At 37.2% G+C, this 20,332-nt stretch overlaps 15 non-coding genes and 1 pseudogene across 15 annotated transcripts; all 16 read right to left on the bottom strand.

Annotated features, from left to right (window-relative positions):
- Window positions 1-129: 129 nt before the first annotated feature.
- LOC122812437 lies at window positions 130-344 on the bottom strand. The gene has a single exon (XR_006366432.1). It is a non-coding gene; the product is annotated as a small nucleolar RNA U3 (small nucleolar RNA).
- A 1,021-nt stretch (window positions 345-1,365) lies between these two features.
- On the bottom strand, window positions 1,366-1,579 carry LOC122812426. The gene has a single exon (XR_006366422.1). It is a non-coding gene; the product is annotated as a small nucleolar RNA U3 (small nucleolar RNA).
- Window positions 1,580-2,598: 1,019 nt separating this feature from the next.
- Window positions 2,599-2,813, bottom strand: LOC122812436. Its single transcript, XR_006366431.1, has one exon. It is a non-coding gene; the product is annotated as a small nucleolar RNA U3 (small nucleolar RNA).
- Window positions 2,814-3,836: 1,023 nt separating this feature from the next.
- LOC122812435 lies at window positions 3,837-4,051 on the bottom strand. Its single transcript, XR_006366430.1, has one exon. It is a non-coding gene; the product is annotated as a small nucleolar RNA U3 (small nucleolar RNA).
- A 1,019-nt stretch (window positions 4,052-5,070) lies between these two features.
- Window positions 5,071-5,285, bottom strand: LOC122812434. The gene has a single exon (XR_006366429.1). It is a non-coding gene; the product is annotated as a small nucleolar RNA U3 (small nucleolar RNA).
- Window positions 5,286-6,304: 1,019 nt separating this feature from the next.
- Window positions 6,305-6,511, bottom strand: LOC122812446. Its single transcript, XR_006366441.1, has one exon. It is a non-coding gene; the product is annotated as a small nucleolar RNA U3 (small nucleolar RNA).
- Window positions 6,512-7,527: 1,016 nt separating this feature from the next.
- LOC122812432 lies at window positions 7,528-7,742 on the bottom strand. Its single transcript, XR_006366428.1, has one exon. It is a non-coding gene; the product is annotated as a small nucleolar RNA U3 (small nucleolar RNA).
- A 1,019-nt stretch (window positions 7,743-8,761) lies between these two features.
- On the bottom strand, window positions 8,762-8,976 carry LOC122812431. Its single transcript, XR_006366427.1, has one exon. It is a non-coding gene; the product is annotated as a small nucleolar RNA U3 (small nucleolar RNA).
- Window positions 8,977-9,997: 1,021 nt separating this feature from the next.
- LOC122812444 lies at window positions 9,998-10,212 on the bottom strand. The gene has a single exon (XR_006366439.1). It is a non-coding gene; the product is annotated as a small nucleolar RNA U3 (small nucleolar RNA).
- Window positions 10,213-11,235: 1,023 nt separating this feature from the next.
- On the bottom strand, window positions 11,236-11,450 carry LOC122812430. The gene has a single exon (XR_006366426.1). It is a non-coding gene; the product is annotated as a small nucleolar RNA U3 (small nucleolar RNA).
- Window positions 11,451-12,470: 1,020 nt separating this feature from the next.
- LOC122812429 lies at window positions 12,471-12,685 on the bottom strand. Its single transcript, XR_006366425.1, has one exon. It is a non-coding gene; the product is annotated as a small nucleolar RNA U3 (small nucleolar RNA).
- Window positions 12,686-13,705: 1,020 nt separating this feature from the next.
- Window positions 13,706-13,920, bottom strand: LOC122812428. The gene has a single exon (XR_006366424.1). It is a non-coding gene; the product is annotated as a small nucleolar RNA U3 (small nucleolar RNA).
- A 1,021-nt stretch (window positions 13,921-14,941) lies between these two features.
- On the bottom strand, window positions 14,942-15,150 carry LOC122812448. The gene has a single exon (XR_006366442.1). It is a non-coding gene; the product is annotated as a small nucleolar RNA U3 (small nucleolar RNA).
- Window positions 15,151-17,277: 2,127 nt separating this feature from the next.
- Window positions 17,278-17,483, bottom strand: LOC122812450. The gene has a single exon (XR_006366443.1). It is a non-coding gene; the product is annotated as a small nucleolar RNA U3 (small nucleolar RNA).
- Window positions 17,484-18,504: 1,021 nt separating this feature from the next.
- LOC122812447 lies at window positions 18,505-18,726 on the bottom strand (annotated as a pseudogene).
- A 952-nt stretch (window positions 18,727-19,678) lies between these two features.
- On the bottom strand, window positions 19,679-19,893 carry LOC122812445. The gene has a single exon (XR_006366440.1). It is a non-coding gene; the product is annotated as a small nucleolar RNA U3 (small nucleolar RNA).
- Between the last annotated feature and the right edge of the window lie 439 nt (window positions 19,894-20,332).

Raw genomic sequence — 20,332 nt, 5'->3', positions numbered from 1 at the left:
CTGCTCAAGACCTAACACTACAGGTCCTTGTTAAACACACTACAAAAGATCTAGCAATCTTTATCACTAACTTAGATAAAAGACAGCAATTCATGCACACAGCTTCTATCATTAACCAACCAAAACTCTACCACTCAGATTATGCTTTCTTCATGATGCTAACTGCTGAACAGGCTAGCACACACAGTCATCAATAGTAGAAAACTACACAAACATAGTCAACTACCTACTTCATGCTCAAAAGAAAGCATTCAACCTCTTCCCTGTGGCAGGCAAGACCAAGCACTTTCAAAACCATCTCTCTAGCAACAAACTATAGAAATGACCCCTGAAAGTATAGTCTTAGCTGATACAAGGAAGCACCTAAAATATATATTTAGTTGACACTGTCTGCAAAGTTAGTGACTTAAAAAGTAAACTAATAAATAACAGTAAAGTACTGGAAACAAAATACTGATGTACTATTTATAAATATACTAGAGCATTCTCTTGTATGTACTGAAACAAATAAAACAGCATTACTTAAATATGGACCCAGCATGCAGAGTTTTCCTGTCATGTAAATTCAGAAATACGCATTGGCCTAAGAGGGCAGACTTAGTTAACATAAAGCGCAAGAGACTTCTGGGAGAGAGACGTAGCACTCATTTAATGAAAAACAGCCAGTCAGGTCTTGTGCTTTTGATCTCTGTTGCCACAATTGTGCTGAGAATGCTGGCTGAGTATTATGCCAAATAAGGCAGCATGACGTGTAATAGTGAATACTGTTTTTACAAGGACAACTTCTAAACCTACGGTCTAAAATTCTGCTGAGTCGCTTCCTACCTTAACTTTCTCTCTCTCTCTCTCGAGATATGTGTTCTCAATACCTTGGTTTCAGATCTGTTCTGGACTTATAGACCCTTGTAAGGAAAACAAGTTCTAAACCTGTGTTCTAAAATTCTGCTGAGCCTCTTCCTACCTTATTAACTTTCTCTCTTCAGATAACTGTTCGCAGTACCTTGGTTTCCTTGCTAATTCCTACCCTTCATTTCCATCCTCCTCATGCCACGTGTCTAGACTCCCATAGAGAATAGTGGCATTCCAGAAACAATCTATTGCAATGGAAAACATATGTCTACTAGGAACACTGCTCTCTATGTTGTAATTCAGAGGTGGAAAGTAGACCGCAAGATCCTAAAGATCCTGTTTTGATAATGGTGCTTCAGCTAGAGCAGCACATAGAAAATTCCAACTCTGCTCAAGACCTAACACTACAGGTCCTTGTTAAACACACTACAAAAGATCTAGCAATCTTTATCACTAACTTAGATAAAAGACAGCAATTCATGCACACAGCTTCTATCATTAACCAACCAAAACTCTACCACTCAGATTATGCTTTCTTCATGATGCTAACTGCTGAACAGGCTAGCACACACAGTCATCAATAGTAGAAAACTACACAAACATAGTCAACTACCTACTTCATGCTCAAAAGAAAGCATTCAACCTCTTCCCTGTGGCAGGCAAGACCAAGCACTTTCAAAACCATCTCTCTAGCAACAAACTATAGAAATGACCCTGAAAGTATAGTCTTAGCTGATACAAGGAAGCACCTAAAATATATATTTAGTTGACACTGTCTGCAAAGTTAGTGACTTAAAAAGTAAACTAATAAATAACAGTAAAGTACTGGAAACAAAATACTGATGTACTATTTATAAATATACTAGAGCATTCTCTTGTATGTACTGAAACAAATAAAACAGCATTACTTAAATATGGACCCAGCATGCAGAGTTTTCCTGTCATGTAAATTCAGAAATACGCATTGGCCTAAGAGGGCAGACTTAGTTAACATAAAGCGCAAGAGACTTCTGGGAGAGAGACGTAGCACTCATTTAATGAAAAACAGCCAGTCAGGTCTTGTGCTTTTGATCTCTGTTGCCACAATTGTGCTGAGAATGCTGGCTGAGTATTATGCCAAATAAGGCAGCATGACGTGTAATAGTGAATACTGTTTTTACAAGGACAACTTCTAAACCTACGGTCTAAAATTCTGCTGAGTCGCTTCCTACCTTAACTTTCTCTCTCTCTCTCGAGATATGTGTTCTCAATACCTTGGTTTCAGATCTGTTCTGGACTTATAGACCCTTGTAAGGAAAACAAGTTCTAAACCTGTGTTCTAAAATTCTGCTGAGCCTCTTCCTACCTTATTAACTTTCTCTCTTCAGATAACTGTTCGCAGTACCTTGGTTTCCTTGCTAATTCCTACCCTTCATTTCCATCCTCCTCATGCCACGTGTCTAGACTCCCATAGAGAATAGTGGCATTCCAGAAACAATCTATTGCAATGGAAAACATATGTCTACTAGGAACACTGCTCTCTATGTTGTAATTCAGAGGTGGAAAGTAGACCGCAAGATCCTAAAGATCCTGTTTTGATAATGGTGCTTCAGCTAGAGCAGCACATAGAAAATTCCAACTCTGCTCAAGACCTAACACTACAGGTCCTTGTTAAACACACTACAAAAGATCTAGCAATCTTTATCACTAACTTAGATAAAAGACAGCAATTCATGCACACAGCTTCTATCATTAACCAACCAAAACTCTACCACTCAGATTATGCTTTCTTCATGATGCTAACTGCTGAACAGGCTAGCACACACAGTCATCAATAGTAGAAAACTACACAAACATAGTCAACTACCTACTTCATGCTCAAAAGAAAGCATTCAACCTCTTCCCTGTGGCAGGCAAGACCAAGCACTTTCAAAACCATCTCTCTAGCAACAAACTATAGAAATGACCCCTGAAAGTATAGTCTTAGCTGATACAAGGAAGCACCTAAAATATATATTTAGTTGACACTGTCTGCAAAGTTAGTGACTTAAAAAGTAAACTAATAAATAACAGTAAAGTACTGGAAACAAAATACTGATGTACTATTTATAAATATACTAGAGCATTCTCTTGTATGTACTGAAACAAATAAAACAGCATTACTTAAATATGGACCCAGCATGCAGAGTTTTCCTGTCATGTAAATTCAGAAATACGCATTGGCCTAAGAGGGCAGACTTAGTTAACATAAAGCGCAAGAGACTTCTGGGAGAGAGACGTAGCACTCATTTAATGAAAAACAGCCAGTCAGGTCTTGTGCTTTTGATCTCTGTTGCCACAATTGTGCTGAGAATGCTGGCTGAGTATTATGCCAAATAAGGCAGCATGACGTGTAATAGTGAATACTGTTTTTACAAGGACAACTTCTAAACCTACGGTCTAAAATTCTGCTGAGTCGCTTCCTACCTTAACTTTCTCTCTCTCTCTCTCTCGAGATATGTGTTCTCAATACCTTGGTTTCAGATCTGTTCTGGACTTATAGACCCTTGTAAGGAAAACAAGTTCTAAACCTGTGTTCTAAAATTCTGCTGAGCCTCTTCCTACCTTATTAACTTTCTCTCTTCAGATAACTGTTCGCAGTACCTTGGTTTCCTTGCTAATTCCTACCCTTCATTTCCATCCTCCTCATGCCACGTGTCTAGACTCCCATAGAGAATAGTGGCATTCCAGAAACAATCTATTGCAATGGAAAACATATGTCTACTAGGAACACTGCTCTCTATGTTGTAATTCAGAGGTGGAAAGTAGACCGCAAGATCCTAAAGATCCTGTTTTGATAATGGTGCTTCAGCTAGAGCAGCACATAGAAAATTCCAACTCTGCTCAAGACCTAACACTACAGGTCCTTGTTAAACACACTACAAAAGATCTAGCAATCTTTATCACTAACTTAGATAAAAGACAGCAATTCATGCACACAGCTTCTATCATTAACCAACCAAAACTCTACCACTCAGATTATGCTTTCTTCATGATGCTAACTGCTGAACAGGCTAGCACACACAGTCATCAATAGTAGAAAACTACACAAACATAGTCAACTACCTACTTCATGCTCAAAAGAAAGCATTCAACCTCTTCCCTGTGGCAGGCAAGACCAAGCACTTTCAAAACCATCTCTCTAGCAACAAACTATAGAAATGACCCCTGAAAGTATAGTCTTAGCTGATACAAGGAAGCACCTAAAATATATATTTAGTTGACACTGTCTGCAAAGTTAGTGACTTAAAAAGTAAACTAATAAATAACAGTAAAGTACTGGAAACAAAATACTGATGTACTATTTATAAATATACTAGAGCATTCTCTTGTATGTACTGAAACAAATAAAACAGCATTACTTAAATATGGACCCAGCATGCAGAGTTTTCCTGTCATGTAAATTCAGAAATACGCATTGGCCTAAGAGGGCAGACTTAGTTAACATAAAGCGCAAGAGACTTCTGGGAGAGAGACGTAGCACTCATTTAATGAAAAACAGCCAGTCAGGTCTTGTGCTTTTGATCTCTGTTGCCACAATTGTGCTGAGAATGCTGGCTGAGTATTATGCCAAATAAGGCAGCATGACGTGTAATAGTGAATACTGTTTTTACAAGGACAACTTCTAAACCTACGGTCTAAAATTCTGCTGAGTCGCTTCCTACCTTAACTTTCTCTCTCTCTCTCGAGATATGTGTTCTCAATACCTTGGTTTCAGATCTGTTCTGGACTTATAGACCCTTGTAAGGAAAACAAGTTCTAAACCTGTGTTCTAAAATTCTGCTGAGCCTCTTCCTACCTTATTAACTTTCTCTCTTCAGATAACTGTTCGCAGTACCTTGGTTTCCTTGCTAATTCCTACCCTTCATTTCCATCCTCCTCATGCCACGTGTCTAGACTCCCATAGAGAATAGTGGCATTCCAGAAACAATCTATTGCAATGGAAAACATATGTCTACTAGGAACACTGCTCTCTATGTTGTAATTCAGAGGTGGAAAGTAGACCGCAAGATCCTAAAGATCCTGTTTTGATAATGGTGCTTCAGCTAGAGCAGCACATAGAAAATTCCAACTCTGCTCAAGACCTAACACTACAGGTCCTTGTTAAACACACTACAAAAGATCTAGCAATCTTTATCACTAACTTAGATAAAAGACAGCAATTCATGCACACAGCTTCTATCATTAACCAACCAAAACTCTACCACTCAGATTATGCTTTCTTCATGATGCTAACTGCTGAACAGGCTAGCACACACAGTCATCAATAGTAGAAAACTACACAAACATAGTCAACTACCTACTTCATGCTCAAAAGAAAGCATTCAACCTCTTCCCTGTGGCAGGCAAGACCAAGCACTTTCAAAACCATCTCTCTAGCAACAAACTATAGAAATGACCCCTGAAAGTATAGTCTTAGCTGATACAAGGAAGCACCTAAAATATATATTTAGTTGACACTGTCTGCAAAGTTAGTGACTTAAAAAGTAAACTAATAAATAACAGTAAAGTACTGGAAACAAAATACTGATGTACTATTTATAAATATACTAGAGCATTCTCTTGTATGTACTGAAACAAATAAAACAGCATTACTTAAATATGGACCCAGCATGCAGAGTTTTCCTGTCATGTAAATTCAGAAATACGCATTGGCCTAAGAGGGCAGACTTAGTTAACATAAAGCGCAAGAGACTTCTGGGAGAGAGACGTAGCACTCATTTAATGAAAAACAGCCAGTCAGGTCTTGTGCTTTTGATCTCTGTTGCCACAATTGTGCTGAGAATGCTGGCTGAGTATTATGCCAAATAAGGCAGCATGACGTGTAATAGTGAATACTGTTTTTACAAGGACAACTTCTAAACCTACGGTCTAAAATTCTGCTGAGTCGCTTCCTACCTTAACTTTCTCTCTCTCTCTCGAGATATGTGTTCTCAATACCTTGGTTTCAGATCTGTTCTGGACTTATAGACCCTTGTAAGGAAAACAAGTTCTAAACCTGTGTTCTAAAATTCTGCTGAGCCTCTTCCTACCTTATTAACTTTCTCTCTTCAGATAACTGTTCGCAGTACCTTGGTTTCCTTGCTAATTCCTACCCTTCATTTCCATCCTCCTCATGCCACGTGTCTAGACTCCCATAGAGAATAGTGGCATTCCAGAAACAATCTATTGCAATGGAAAACATATGTCTACTAGGAACACTGCTCTCTATGTTGTAATTCAGAGGTGGAAAGTAGACCGCAAGATCCTAAAGATCCTGTTTTGATAATGGTGCTTCAGCTAGAGCAGCACATAGAAAATTCCAACTCTGCTCAAGACCTAACACTACAGGTCCTTGTTAAACACACTACAAAAGATCTAGCAATCTTTATCACTAACTTAGATAAAAGACAGCAATTCATGCACACAGCTTCTATCATTAACCAACCAAAACTCTACCACTCAGATTATGCTTTCTTCATGATGCTAACTGCTGAACAGGCTAGCACACACAGTCATCAATAGTAGAAAACTACACAAACATAGTCAACTACCTACTTCATGCTCAAAAGAAAGCATTCAACCTCTTCCCTGTGGCAGGCAAGACCAAGCACTTTCAAAACCATCAACAAACTATAGAAATGACCCCTGAAAGTATAGTCTTAGCTGATACAAGGAAGCACCTAAAATATATATTTAGTTGACACTGTCTGCAAAGTTAGTGACTTAAAAAGTAAACTAATAAATAACAGTAAAGTACTGGAAACAAAATACTGATGTACTATTTATAAATATACTAGAGCATTCTCTTGTATGTACTGAAACAAATAAAACAGCATTACTTAAATATGGACCCAGCATGCAGAGTTTTCCTGTCATGTAAATTCAGAAATACGCATTGGCCTAAGAGGGCAGACTTAGTTAACATAAAGCGCAAGAGACTTCTGGGAGAGAGACGTAGCACTCATTTAATGAAAAACAGCCAGTCAGGTCTTGTGCTTTTGATCTCTGTTGCCACAATTGTGCTGAGAATGCTGGCTGAGTATTATGCCAAATAAGGCAGCATGACGTGTAATAGTGAATACTGTTTTTACAAGGACAACTTCTAAACCTACGGTCTAAAAATTCTGCTTCCTACCTTAACTTTCTCTCTCTCTCTCTCTCGAGATATGTGTTCTCAATACCTTGGTTTCAGATCTGTTCTGGACTTATAGACCCTTGTAAGGAAAACAAGTTCTAAACCTGTGTTCTAAAATTCTGCTGAGCCTCTTCCTACCTTATTAACTTTCTCTCTTCAGATAACTGTTCGCAGTACCTTGGTTTCCTTGCTAATTCCTACCCTTCATTTCCATCCTCCTCATGCCACGTGTCTAGACTCCCATAGAGAATAGTGGCATTCCAGAAACAATCTATTGCAATGGAAAACATATGTCTACTAGGAACACTGCTCTCTATGTTGTAATTCAGAGGTGGAAAGTAGACCGCAAGATCCTAAAGATCCTGTTTTGATAATGGTGCTTCAGCTAGAGCAGCACATAGAAAATTCCAACTCTGCTCAAGACCTAACACTACAGGTCCTTGTTAAACACACTACAAAAGATCTAGCAATCTTTATCACTAACTTAGATAAAAGACAGCAATTCATGCACACAGCTTCTATCATTAACCAACCAAAACTCTACCACTCAGATTATGCTTTCTTCATGATGCTAACTGCTGAACAGGCTAGCACACACAGTCATCAATAGTAGAAAACTACACAAACATAGTCAACTACCTACTTCATGCTCAAAAGAAAGCATTCAACCTCTTCCCTGTGGCAGGCAAGACCAAGCACTTTCAAAACCATCTCTCTAGCAACAAACTATAGAAATGACCCCTGAAAGTATAGTCTTAGCTGATACAAGGAAGCACCTAAAATATATATTTAGTTGACACTGTCTGCAAAGTTAGTGACTTAAAAAGTAAACTAATAAATAACAGTAAAGTACTGGAAACAAAATACTGATGTACTATTTATAAATATACTAGAGCATTCTCTTGTATGTACTGAAACAAATAAAACAGCATTACTTAAATATGGACCCAGCATGCAGAGTTTTCCTGTCATGTAAATTCAGAAATACGCATTGGCCTAAGAGGGCAGACTTAGTTAACATAAAGCGCAAGAGACTTCTGGGAGAGAGACGTAGCACTCATTTAATGAAAAACAGCCAGTCAGGTCTTGTGCTTTTGATCTCTGTTGCCACAATTGTGCTGAGAATGCTGGCTGAGTATTATGCCAAATAAGGCAGCATGACGTGTAATAGTGAATACTGTTTTTACAAGGACAACTTCTAAACCTACGGTCTAAAATTCTGCTGAGTCGCTTCCTACCTTAACTTTCTCTCTCTCTCTCGAGATATGTGTTCTCAATACCTTGGTTTCAGATCTGTTCTGGACTTATAGACCCTTGTAAGGAAAACAAGTTCTAAACCTGTGTTCTAAAATTCTGCTGAGCCTCTTCCTACCTTATTAACTTTCTCTCTTCAGATAACTGTTCGCAGTACCTTGGTTTCCTTGCTAATTCCTACCCTTCATTTCCATCCTCCTCATGCCACGTGTCTAGACTCCCATAGAGAATAGTGGCATTCCAGAAACAATCTATTGCAATGGAAAACATATGTCTACTAGGAACACTGCTCTCTATGTTGTAATTCAGAGGTGGAAAGTAGACCGCAAGATCCTAAAGATCCTGTTTTGATAATGGTGCTTCAGCTAGAGCAGCACATAGAAAATTCCAACTCTGCTCAAGACCTAACACTACAGGTCCTTGTTAAACACACTACAAAAGATCTAGCAATCTTTATCACTAACTTAGATAAAAGACAGCAATTCATGCACACAGCTTCTATCATTAACCAACCAAAACTCTACCACTCAGATTATGCTTTCTTCATGATGCTAACTGCTGAACAGGCTAGCACACACAGTCATCAATAGTAGAAAACTACACAAACATAGTCAACTACCTACTTCATGCTCAAAAGAAAGCATTCAACCTCTTCCCTGTGGCAGGCAAGACCAAGCACTTTCAAAACCATCTCTCTAGCAACAAACTATAGAAATGACCCCTGAAAGTATAGTCTTAGCTGATACAAGGAAGCACCTAAAATATATATTTAGTTGACACTGTCTGCAAAGTTAGTGACTTAAAAAGTAAACTAATAAATAACAGTAAAGTACTGGAAACAAAATACTGATGTACTATTTATAAATATACTAGAGCATTCTCTTGTATGTACTGAAACAAATAAAACAGCATTACTTAAATATGGACCCAGCATGCAGAGTTTTCCTGTCATGTAAATTCAGAAATACGCATTGGCCTAAGAGGGCAGACTTAGTTAACATAAAGCGCAAGAGACTTCTGGGAGAGAGACGTAGCACTCATTTAATGAAAAACAGCCAGTCAGGTCTTGTGCTTTTGATCTCTGTTGCCACAATTGTGCTGAGAATGCTGGCTGAGTATTATGCCAAATAAGGCAGCATGACGTGTAATAGTGAATACTGTTTTTACAAGGACAACTTCTAAACCTACGGTCTAAAATTCTGCTGAGTCGCTTCCTACCTTAACTTTCTCTCTCTCTCTCTCGAGATATGTGTTCTCAATACCTTGGTTTCAGATCTGTTCTGGACTTATAGACCCTTGTAAGGAAAACAAGTTCTAAACCTGTGTTCTAAAATTCTGCTGAGCCTCTTCCTACCTTATTAACTTTCTCTCTTCAGATAACTGTTCGCAGTACCTTGGTTTCCTTGCTAATTCCTACCCTTCATTTCCATCCTCCTCATGCCACGTGTCTAGACTCCCATAGAGAATAGTGGCATTCCAGAAACAATCTATTGCAATGGAAAACATATGTCTACTAGGAACACTGCTCTCTATGTTGTAATTCAGAGGTGGAAAGTAGACCGCAAGATCCTAAAGATCCTGTTTTGATAATGGTGCTTCAGCTAGAGCAGCACATAGAAAATTCCAACTCTGCTCAAGACCTAACACTACAGGTCCTTGTTAAACACACTACAAAAGATCTAGCAATCTTTATCACTAACTTAGATAAAAGACAGCAATTCATGCACACAGCTTCTATCATTAACCAACCAAAACTCTACCACTCAGATTATGCTTTCTTCATGATGCTAACTGCTGAACAGGCTAGCACACACAGTCATCAATAGTAGAAAACTACACAAACATAGTCAACTACCTACTTCATGCTCAAAAGAAAGCATTCAACCTCTTCCCTGTGGCAGGCAAGACCAAGCACTTTCAAAACCATCTCTCTAGCAACAAACTATAGAAATGACCACTGAAAGTATAGTCTTAGCTGATACAAGGAAGCACCTAAAATATATATTTAGTTGACACTGTCTGCAAAGTTAGTGACTTAAAAAGTAAACTAATAAATAACAGTAAAGTACTGGAAACAAAATACTGATGTACTATTTATAAATATACTAGAGCATTCTCTTGTATGTACTGAAACAAATAAAACAGCATTACTTAAATATGGACCCAGCATGCAGAGTTTTCCTGTCATGTAAATTCAGAAATACGCATTGGCCTAAGAGGGCAGACTTAGTTAACATAAAGCGCAAGAGACTTCTGGGAGAGAGACGTAGCACTCATTTAATGAAAAACAGCCAGTCAGGTCTTGTGCTTTTGATCTCTGTTGCCACAATTGTGCTGAGAATGCTGGCTGAGTATTATGCCAAATAAGGCAGCATGACGTGTAATAGTGAATACTGTTTTTACAAGGACAACTTCTAAACCTACGGTCTAAAATTCTGCTGAGTCGCTTCCTACCTTAACTTTCTCTCTCTCTCTCTCTCGAGATATGTGTTCTCAATACCTTGGTTTCAGATCTGTTCTGGACTTATAGACCCTTGTAAGGAAAACAAGTTCTAAACCTGTGTTCTAAAATTCTGCTGAGCCTCTTCCTACCTTATTAACTTTCTCTCTTCAGATAACTGTTCGCAGTACCTTGGTTTCCTTGCTAATTCCTACCCTTCATTTCCATCCTCCTCATGCCACGTGTCTAGACTCCCATAGAGAATAGTGGCATTCCAGAAACAATCTATTGCAATGGAAAACATATGTCTACTAGGAACACTGCTCTCTATGTTGTAATTCAGAGGTGGAAAGTAGACCGCAAGATCCTAAAGATCCTGTTTTGATAATGGTGCTTCAGCTAGAGCAGCACATAGAAAATTCCAACTCTGCTCAAGACCTAACACTACAGGTCCTTGTTAAACACACTACAAAAGATCTAGCAATCTTTATCACTAACTTAGATAAAAGACAGCAATTCATGCACACAGCTTCTATCATTAACCAACCAAAACTCTACCACTCAGATTATGCTTTCTTCATGATGCTAACTGCTGAACAGGCTAGCACACACAGTCATCAATAGTAGAAAACTACACAAACATAGTCAACTACCTACTTCATGCTCAAAAGAAAGCATTCAACCTCTTCCCTGTGGCAGGCAAGACCAAGCACTTTCAAAACCATCTCTCTAGCAACAAACTATAGAAATGACCCCTGAAAGTATAGTCTTAGCTGATACAAGGAAGCACCTAAAATATATATTTAGTTGACACTGTCTGCAAAGTTAGTGACTTAAAAAGTAAACTAATAAATAACAGTAAAGTACTGGAAACAAAATACTGATGTACTATTTATAAATATACTAGAGCATTCTCTTGTATGTACTGAAACAAATAAAACAGCATTACTTAAATATGGACCCAGCATGCAGAGTTTTCCTGTCATGTAAATTCAGAAATACGCATTGGCCTAAGAGGGCAGACTTAGTTAACATAAAGCGCAAGAGACTTCTGGGAGAGAGACGTAGCACTCATTTAATGAAAAACAGCCAGTCAGGTCTTGTGCTTTTGATCTCTGTTGCCACAATTGTGCTGAGAATGCTGGCTGAGTATTATGCCAAATAAGGCAGCATGACGTGTAATAGTGAATACTGTTTTACAAGGACAACTTCTAAACCTACGGTCTAAAATTCTGCTGAGTCGCTTCCTACCTTAACTTTCTCTCTCTCTCTCTCGAGATATGTGTTCTCAATACCTTGGTTTCAGATCTGTTCTGGACTTATAGACCCTTGTAAGGAAAACAAGTTCTAAACCTGTGTTCTAAAATTCTGCTGAGCCTCTTCCTACCTTATTAACTTTCTCTCTTCAGATAACTGTTCGCAGTACCTTGGTTTCCTTGCTAATTCCTACCCTTCATTTCCATCCTCCTCATGCCACGTGTCTAGACTCCCATAGAGAATAGTGGCATTCCAGAAACAATCTATTGCAATGGAAAACATATGTCTACTAGGAACACTGCTCTCTATGTTGTAATTCAGAGGTGGAAAGTAGACCGCAAGATCCTAAAGATCCTGTTTTGATAATGGTGCTTCAGCTAGAGCAGCACATAGAAAATTCCAACTCTGCTCAAGACCTAACACTACAGGTCCTTGTTAAACACACTACAAAAGATCTAGCAATCTTTATCACTAACTTAGATAAAAGACAGCAATTCATGCACACAGCTTCTATCATTAACCAACCAAAACTCTACCACTCAGATTATGCTTTCTTCATGATGCTAACTGCTGAACAGGCTAGCACACACAGTCATCAATAGTAGAAAACTACACAAACATAGTCAACTACCTACTTCATGCTCAAAAGAAAGCATTCAACCTCTTCCCTGTGGCAGGCAAGACCAAGCACTTTCAAAACCATCTCTCTAGCAACAAACTATAGAAATGACCCCTGAAAGTATAGTCTTAGCTGATACAAGGAAGCACCTAAAATATATATTTAGTTGACACTGTCTGCAAAGTTAGTGACTTAAAAAGTAAACTAATAAATAACAGTAAAGTACTGGAAACAAAATACTGATGTACTATTTATAAATATACTAGAGCATTCTCTTGTATGTACTGAAACAAATAAAACAGCATTACTTAAATATGGACCCAGCATGCAGAGTTTTCCTGTCATGTAAATTCAGAAATACGCATTGGCCTAAGAGGGCAGACTTAGTTAACATAAAGCGCAAGAGACTTCTGGGAGAGAGACGTAGCACTCATTTAATGAAAACAGCCAGTCAGGTCTTGTGCTTTTGATCTCTGTTGCCACAATTGTGCTGAGAATGCTGGCTGAGTATTATGCCAAATAAGGCAGCATGACGTGTAATAGTGAATACTGTTTTTACAAGGACAACTTCTAAACCTACGGTCTAAAATTCTGCTGAGTCGCTTCCTACCTTAACTTTCTCTCTCTCTCTCTCGAGATATGTGTTCTCAATACCTTGGTTTCAGATCTGTTCTGGACTTATAGACCCTTGTAAGGAAAACAAGTTCTAAACCTGTGTTCTAAAATTCTGCTGAGCCTCTTCCTACCTTATTAACTTTCTCTCTTCAGATAACTGTTCGCAGTACCTTGGTTTCCTTGCTAATTCCTACCCTTCATTTCCATCCTCCTCATGCCACGTGTCTAGACTCCCATAGAGAATAGTGGCATTCCAGAAACAATCTATTGCAATGGAAAACATATGTCTACTAGGAACACTGCTCTCTATGTTGTAATTCAGAGGTGGAAAGTAGACCGCAAGATCCTAAAGATCCTGTTTTGATAATGGTGCTTCAGCTAGAGCAGCACATAGAAAATTCCAACTCTGCTCAAGACCTAACACTACAGGTCCTTGTTAAACACACTACAAAAGATCTAGCAATCTTTATCACTAACTTAGATAAAAGACAGCAATTCATGCACACAGCTTCTATCATTAACCAACCAAAACTCTACCACTCAGATTATGCTTTCTTCATGATGCTAACTGCTGAACAGGCTAGCACACACAGTCATCAATAGTAGAAAACTACACAAACATAGTCAACTACCTACTTCATGCTCAAAAGAAAGCATTCAACCTCTTCCCTGTGGCAGGCAAGACCAAGCACTTTCAAAACCATCTCTCTAGCAACAAACTATAGAAATGACCCCTGAAAGTATAGTCTTAGCTGATACAAGGAAGCACCTAAAATATATATTTAGTTGACACTGTCTGCAAAGTTAGTGACTTAAAAAGTAAACTAATAAATAACAGTAAAGTACTGGAAACAAAATACTGATGTACTATTTATAAATATACTAGAGCATTCTCTTGTATGTACTGAAACAAATAAAACAGCATTACTTAAATATGGACCCAGCATGCAGAGTTTTCCTGTCATGTAAATTCAGAAATACGCATTGGCCTAAGAGGGCAGACTTAGTTAACATAAAGCGCAAGAGACTTCTGGGAGAGAGACGTAGCACTCATTTAATGAAAAACAGCCAGTCAGGTCTTGTGCTTTTGATCTCTGTTGCCACAATTGTGCTGAGAATGCTGGCTGAGTATTATGCCAAATAAGGCAGCATGACGTGTAATAGTGAATACTGTTTTTACAAGGACAACTTCTAAACCTACGGTCTAAAATTCTGCTGAGTCGCTTCCTACCTTAACTTTCTCTCTCTCTCTCTCGAGATATGTGTTCTCAATACCTTGGTTTCAGATCTGTTCTGGACTTATAGACCCTTGTAAGGAAAACAAGTTCTAAACCTGTGTTCTAAAATTCTGCTGAGCCTCTTCCTACCTTATTAACTTTCTCTCTTCAGATAACTGTTCGCAGTACCTTGGTTTCCTTGCTAATTCCTACCCTTCATTTCCATCCTCCTCATGCCACGTGTCTAGACTCCCATAGAGAATAGTGGCATTCCAGAAACAATCTATTGCAATGGAAAACATATGTCTACTAGGAACACTGCTCTCTATGTTGTAATTCAGAGGTGGAAAGTAGACCGCAAGATCCTAAAGATCCTGTTTTGATAATGGTGCTTCAGCTAGAGCAGCACATAGAAAATTCCAACTCTGCTCAAGACCTAACACTACAGGTCCTTGTTAAACACACTACAAAAGATCTAGCAATCTTTATCACTAACTTAGATAAAAGACAGCAATTCATGCACACAGCTTCTATCATTAACCAACCAAAACTCTACCACTCAGATTATGCTTTCTTCATGATGCTAACTGCTGAACAGGCTAGCACACACAGTCATCAATAGTAGAAAACTACACAAACATAGTCAACTACCTACTTCATGCTCAAAAGAAAGCATTCAACCTCTTCCCTGTGGCAGGCAAGACCAAGCACTTTCAAAACCATCTCTCTAGCAACAAAAATTTTTTTTTTAAAAAAAAGGGTTTTCCTTAAAAAAAAAAACCAAAGGAAAAGGGGGGGGAAAAAAAAAAAAAAGGGGGGGGGGTTTTCCCCTTTAAAAAAACCCCCGGGCTTTTTTGGGGTTTTTCCCCCCAAAAAAAATGGGGTTAAATTTTTTCCTTTTAAAAAAACCTTTAAATTTCCCTTTTTTGGGGGTTTTAAAACCCCTTTTTTTCTTTTTTTTTTTCCTTTTTTTCCGGGGGGTTAAACCCCCCAAAAAAGTTCTAAAATTTTCCCTTTTGGAAAATTTTAAAACCCTTTTTTTTTTTTCCCCCCCCCCTTTTTTTTTCCCCACAATTTTTCCCCCCTTTTTTTTTTCCCCGCCAATTTTTCCCTTTAAATTTTCCCCCAAAAAAAAAAGGAAAAAATTTTTAAAAAAAAAAATTTTTTTTTGGGGAAAAACCCCCCGTTTAAAAAAAAAGGTCCCCAAAAATTGGGAAAAAATTTTTTTCCGCCAAAAAACCAAAACCCCCCAAAAAAACTACAAATTTTAAACCCTTTTAAAAAAAAAAAAAAATTAAAAAAAACAATTTCCCCCCAAAAAAAATTTTTTTTAAAAAACCCCCAACCAATTTTTTCCCGGAAAACCCAAAAGGGAAAAAAAAAAAAAAAACCCACCAAAATTAAAAAAACCCCCCTTTTTCCCCAAAAAAACCAAATTTTTCCCCCCCCCAAAAAAAAAAAAACCCTAAAAAATTTTTCCCGGAAAAAAAAAAATTTTAAAAAATTTAAAAAAAATTTTTTAAAAAAAAAAAATTAAAAATAAAAAAAAAAAAAATTTTTAAAAAAATAAGGTTTTTTATTAAAAAAAAAAATTTTTTTTAAAAAAAAAAGGGAATTTTTTTTAAAAAAAATTTTTTTCCTTAAACAGAAATTTTTAAAAAAGGGGGAAAAAACTTTTAAAAAAAAAATTTTTGAGGGGGAAAAAAAAATTTTTTTTTCCCCCCGGCCCTTTTTTTTGTTTCCCAAAAATTTTAAAAAAAGGGGAAAAAATAAAATTTTTAAAAAATTTTTTTTTAAAAAAAAACTAAACCCCCCCTTTTTTTCCCCTTTTTTTTTCTCCTTTCCGGTTTGGTTTTTTTTTTAATTTTTTGGAAAAAACCCGGGAAAAAAAACTTTTTTAAATTTTTTTTTCCTTTAAATTTTTTTTTTTGGTTTCCTTTAATTCCCCTTTTTTTCCCTTTTCCCCCCCTTTTTTTTTTCCCCCCCTTTTAATTTCCCAAAAAAATTTTTTAATTAAAAAATTTTAAAAAAATTTTTTTAAAAAAAGTTGGAAAAAAAAATTTTTAAAATTTTTTTTTGGGGGAAAAAAAAAAAAAAAAACCCCCCAAAAAATTTTTAAAACCCCCAAAAAAAAAAAAATTTTTTTTTTAAAAAAAATTAAACAAAAACCCCCCCCAAAAAAAAAAAAAAAAAAATTTTTTTTTTTTTTCCCCTTAAAAACAGGCCAAAAAAAATAAAAAAAAGAATAATTAAAAAAAAAAAAAACCCCCCCCCCGGGGGGGGGAAAAAAACCTTTTTTTCCCCCCCAAAAAAAAAAAAAAGGGGAAAAAAAAAAATTTTTTTTAAAGTTCCCCGTTGGAAATTAAAAAAAAAAAAAAAAAAAAAAAAAAAATTCCCCACAAATTTTTTTTTTTTAAAAAATTTTTTTTTTTTAAAAATAAAAAAAAAAAAATTTTTCCCCCCCCCTTTTTTTTTTTGAAAAAAACCCCCCGGGGGGGAAAGGGGAAAATTTTTCCCAAAAAAAAGGGAAGGGGGGGGGAAAAAAAAAAAGAAAAAAAAAATTTGGTTTTGGCTTTTTCCCTTTTCCCCGGGGGGGGGGGGGAAAAAAAAAGGCCCAAAAAAATGTTTTTTAAAAAAAAAACCCCCCCTTTTTTCCCCCCAAAATTTTCCCCTTTTTCTCTCTCCCTTTTTTTTTCCCCTTTTTTTTTTTTGGGTTTAAAAAAAAAAACAAACCCCCCTTTTTTTTTCCCCCCTTTTTTTTTCCCCTTTTTTTTAATTTTCCCTTTTTTTTTTCCAAACCCCCCCTTTTTTTTCCCCCCCTCCCCCCCCAAAAAAAAAATTTAAAAAAAAAAATTTAAAAAAAATTTTTCCCCCCCCTTTTTTTTAACAAACTAAGTAGCTTTCTTCATGATGCTAACTGCTGAACAGGCTAGCACACACAGTCATCAATAGTAGAAAACTACACAAACATAGTCAACTACCTACTTCATGCTCAAAAAAAAAGCATTCAACCTCTTCCCTGTGGCAGGCAAGACCAAGCACTTTCAAAACCATCTAACAACAAACTATAGAAAAGACCCCTGAAAGTATAGTCTTAGCTGATACAAGGAAGCACCTAAAATATATATTTAGTTGACACTGTCTGCAAAGTTAGTGACTTAAAAAGTAAACTAATAAATAACAGTAAAGTACTGGAAACAAAATACTGATGTACTATTTATAAATATACTAGAGCATTCTCTTGTATGTACTGAAACAAATAAAACAGCATTACTTAAATATGGACCCAGCATGCAGAGTTTTCCTGTCATGTAAATTCAGAAATACGCATTGGCCTAAGAGGGCAGACTTAGTTAACATAAAGCGCAAGAGACTTCTGGGAGAGTGTCGTAGCACTCATTTAATGAAAAACAGCCAGTCAGGTCTTGTGCTTTTGATCTCTGTTGCCACAATTGTGCTGAGAATGCTGGCTGAGTATTATGCCAAATAAGGCAGCATGCGTGTAATAGTGAATACTGCTTTTACAAGGACAACTTCTAAACCTACGGTCTAAAATTCTGCTGAGTCGCTTCCTACCTTAACTTTCTCTCTCTCTCTCTCGAGATATGTGTTCTCAATACCTTGGTTTCAGATCTGTTCTGGACTTATAGACCCTTGTAAGGAAAACAAGTTCTAAACCTGTGTTCTAAAATTCTGCTGAGCCTCTTCCTACACTATTAACTTTCTCTCTTCAGATAACTGTTGCAGTACCTTGGTTTCCTTGCTAATTCCTACCCTTCATTTTCATCCTCCTCATGCCCGTGTCTAGACTCCCATAGAGAATAGTGGCATTCCAGAAACAATCTATTGCAATGGAAAACATGTCTACTAGGAACACTGCTCTCTATGTTGTAATTCAGAGGTGGAAAGTAGGCCGCCAAAGATCCTAAAGATCCTGTTTTGATAATGGTGCTTCAGCTAGAGGCAGCACATAGAAAATTCCAACTCTGCTCAAGACCTAACACTACAGGTCCTTGTTAAACACACTACAAAGATCTAACCCAATCTTTATCACTAACTTAGATAAAAGACAACCCAATTCATGCACACAGCTTCTATCATTAACAACCAAAACTCTACCACTCAGATTATGCTTTCTTCATGATGCTAACTGCTGAACAGGCTAGCACACACAGTCATCAATAGTAGAAAACTACACAAACATAGTCAACTACCTACTTCATGCTCAAAAGAAAGCATTCAACCTCTTCCCTGTGGCAGGCAAGACCAAGCACTTTCAAAACCATCTCTCTAGCAACAAACTATAGGAGCACCTAAAATATATATTTAGTTGACACTGTCTGCAAAGTTAGTGACTTAAAAAGTAAACTAATAAATAACAGTAAAGTACTGGAAACAAAATACTGATGTACTATTTATAAATATACTAGAGCATTCTCTTGTATGTACTGAAACAAATAAAACAGCATTACTTAAATATGGACCCAGCATGCAGAGTTTTCCTGTCATGTAAATTCAGAAATACGCATTGGCCTAAGAGGGCAGACTTTGTTAACTTAAAGCGCAAGAGACTTCTGGGAGAGGCGTAGCACTCATTTAATGAAAAACAGCCAGTCAGGTCTTGTGCTTTTGATCTCCCACAATTGTGCTGAGAATGCTGGCTGAGTATTATGCCAAATAAGGCAGCATGGCGTGTAATAGTGAATACTTTTTTTACAAGGACAACTTCTAAACCTACGGTCTAAAATTCTGCTGAGTCCTACCTTAACTTTCTCTCTCTCTCCCCGAGATATGTGTTCTCAATACCTTGGTTTCAGATCTGTTCTGGACTTATAGACCCTTGTAAGGAAAACAAGTTCTAAACCTGTGTTCTAAAATTCTGCTGAGCCTCTTCCTACCTTATTAACTTTCTCTCTTCAGATAACTGTTAGTACCTTGGTTTCCTTGCTAATTCCTACCCTTCATTTCCATCCTCCTCATGCCCCAAATCCCATAAAAATAGTGGCATTCCAGAAAAATCTATTGCAATGGAAAACATATGTCTACTAGGAACACTGCTCTCTATGTTGTAATTCAGAGGTGGAAAGTAGACCCAAGATCCTAAAGATCCTGTTTTGATAATGGTGCTTCAGCTAGAGCAGCACATAGAAAATTCCCAAATCTGCTCAAGACCTAACACTACAGGTCCTTGTTAAACACACTACAAAAGATCTAGCAATCTTTATCACTAACTTAGATAAAAGACAGCAATTCATGCACACAGCTCCTCTCATTGACCAACCCAAAACTCTACCACTCAGATTATGCTTTCTTCATGATGCTAACTGCTGAACAGGCTAGCACACACAGTCATCAATAGTAGAAAACTACACAAACATAGTCAACTACCTACTTCATGCTCAAAAGAAAACATTCAACCTCTTCCCTGTGGCAGGCAAGACCAAGCACTTTCAAAACCATCTCTCTAGCAACAAACTATAAAAATGATCCCTGAAAGTATAGTCTTAGCTGATACAAGGAAGCACCTAAAATATATATTTAGTTGACACTGTCTGCAAAGTTAGTGACTTAAAAAGTAAACTAATAAATAACAGTAAAGTACTGGAAACAAAATACTGATGTACTATTTATAAATATACTAGAGCATTCTCTTGTATGTACTGAAACAAATAAAACAGCATTACTTAAATATGGACCCAGCATGCAGAGTTTTCCTGTCATGTAAATTCAGAAATCCCTTGGCCTAAGAGGGCAGACTTAGTTAACATAAAGGGAAAGACTTCTGGGAGAGGGAGCACTCATTTAATGAAAAACAGCCAGTCAGGTCTTGTGCTTTTGATCTCTGTTAAAATTTTGCTGAGAATGCTGGCTGAGTATTATGCCAAATAAGGCAGCATGGCGTGTAATAGTGAATACTGTTTTACAAGGAAAAAAAAAAAACTTCC

Source organism: Protopterus annectens, chromosome 9.part0 (genome assembly GCF_019279795.1).
Source record: "Protopterus annectens isolate FY-2018-M chromosome 9.part0, PAN1.0, whole genome shotgun sequence".
NCBI classification, from domain to species: Eukaryota; Metazoa; Chordata; order Ceratodontiformes; family Protopteridae; genus Protopterus; species Protopterus annectens.
Note: the sequence above shows the minus strand (reverse complement) of the source record. Positions and strands in the feature narration are given on the sequence as shown.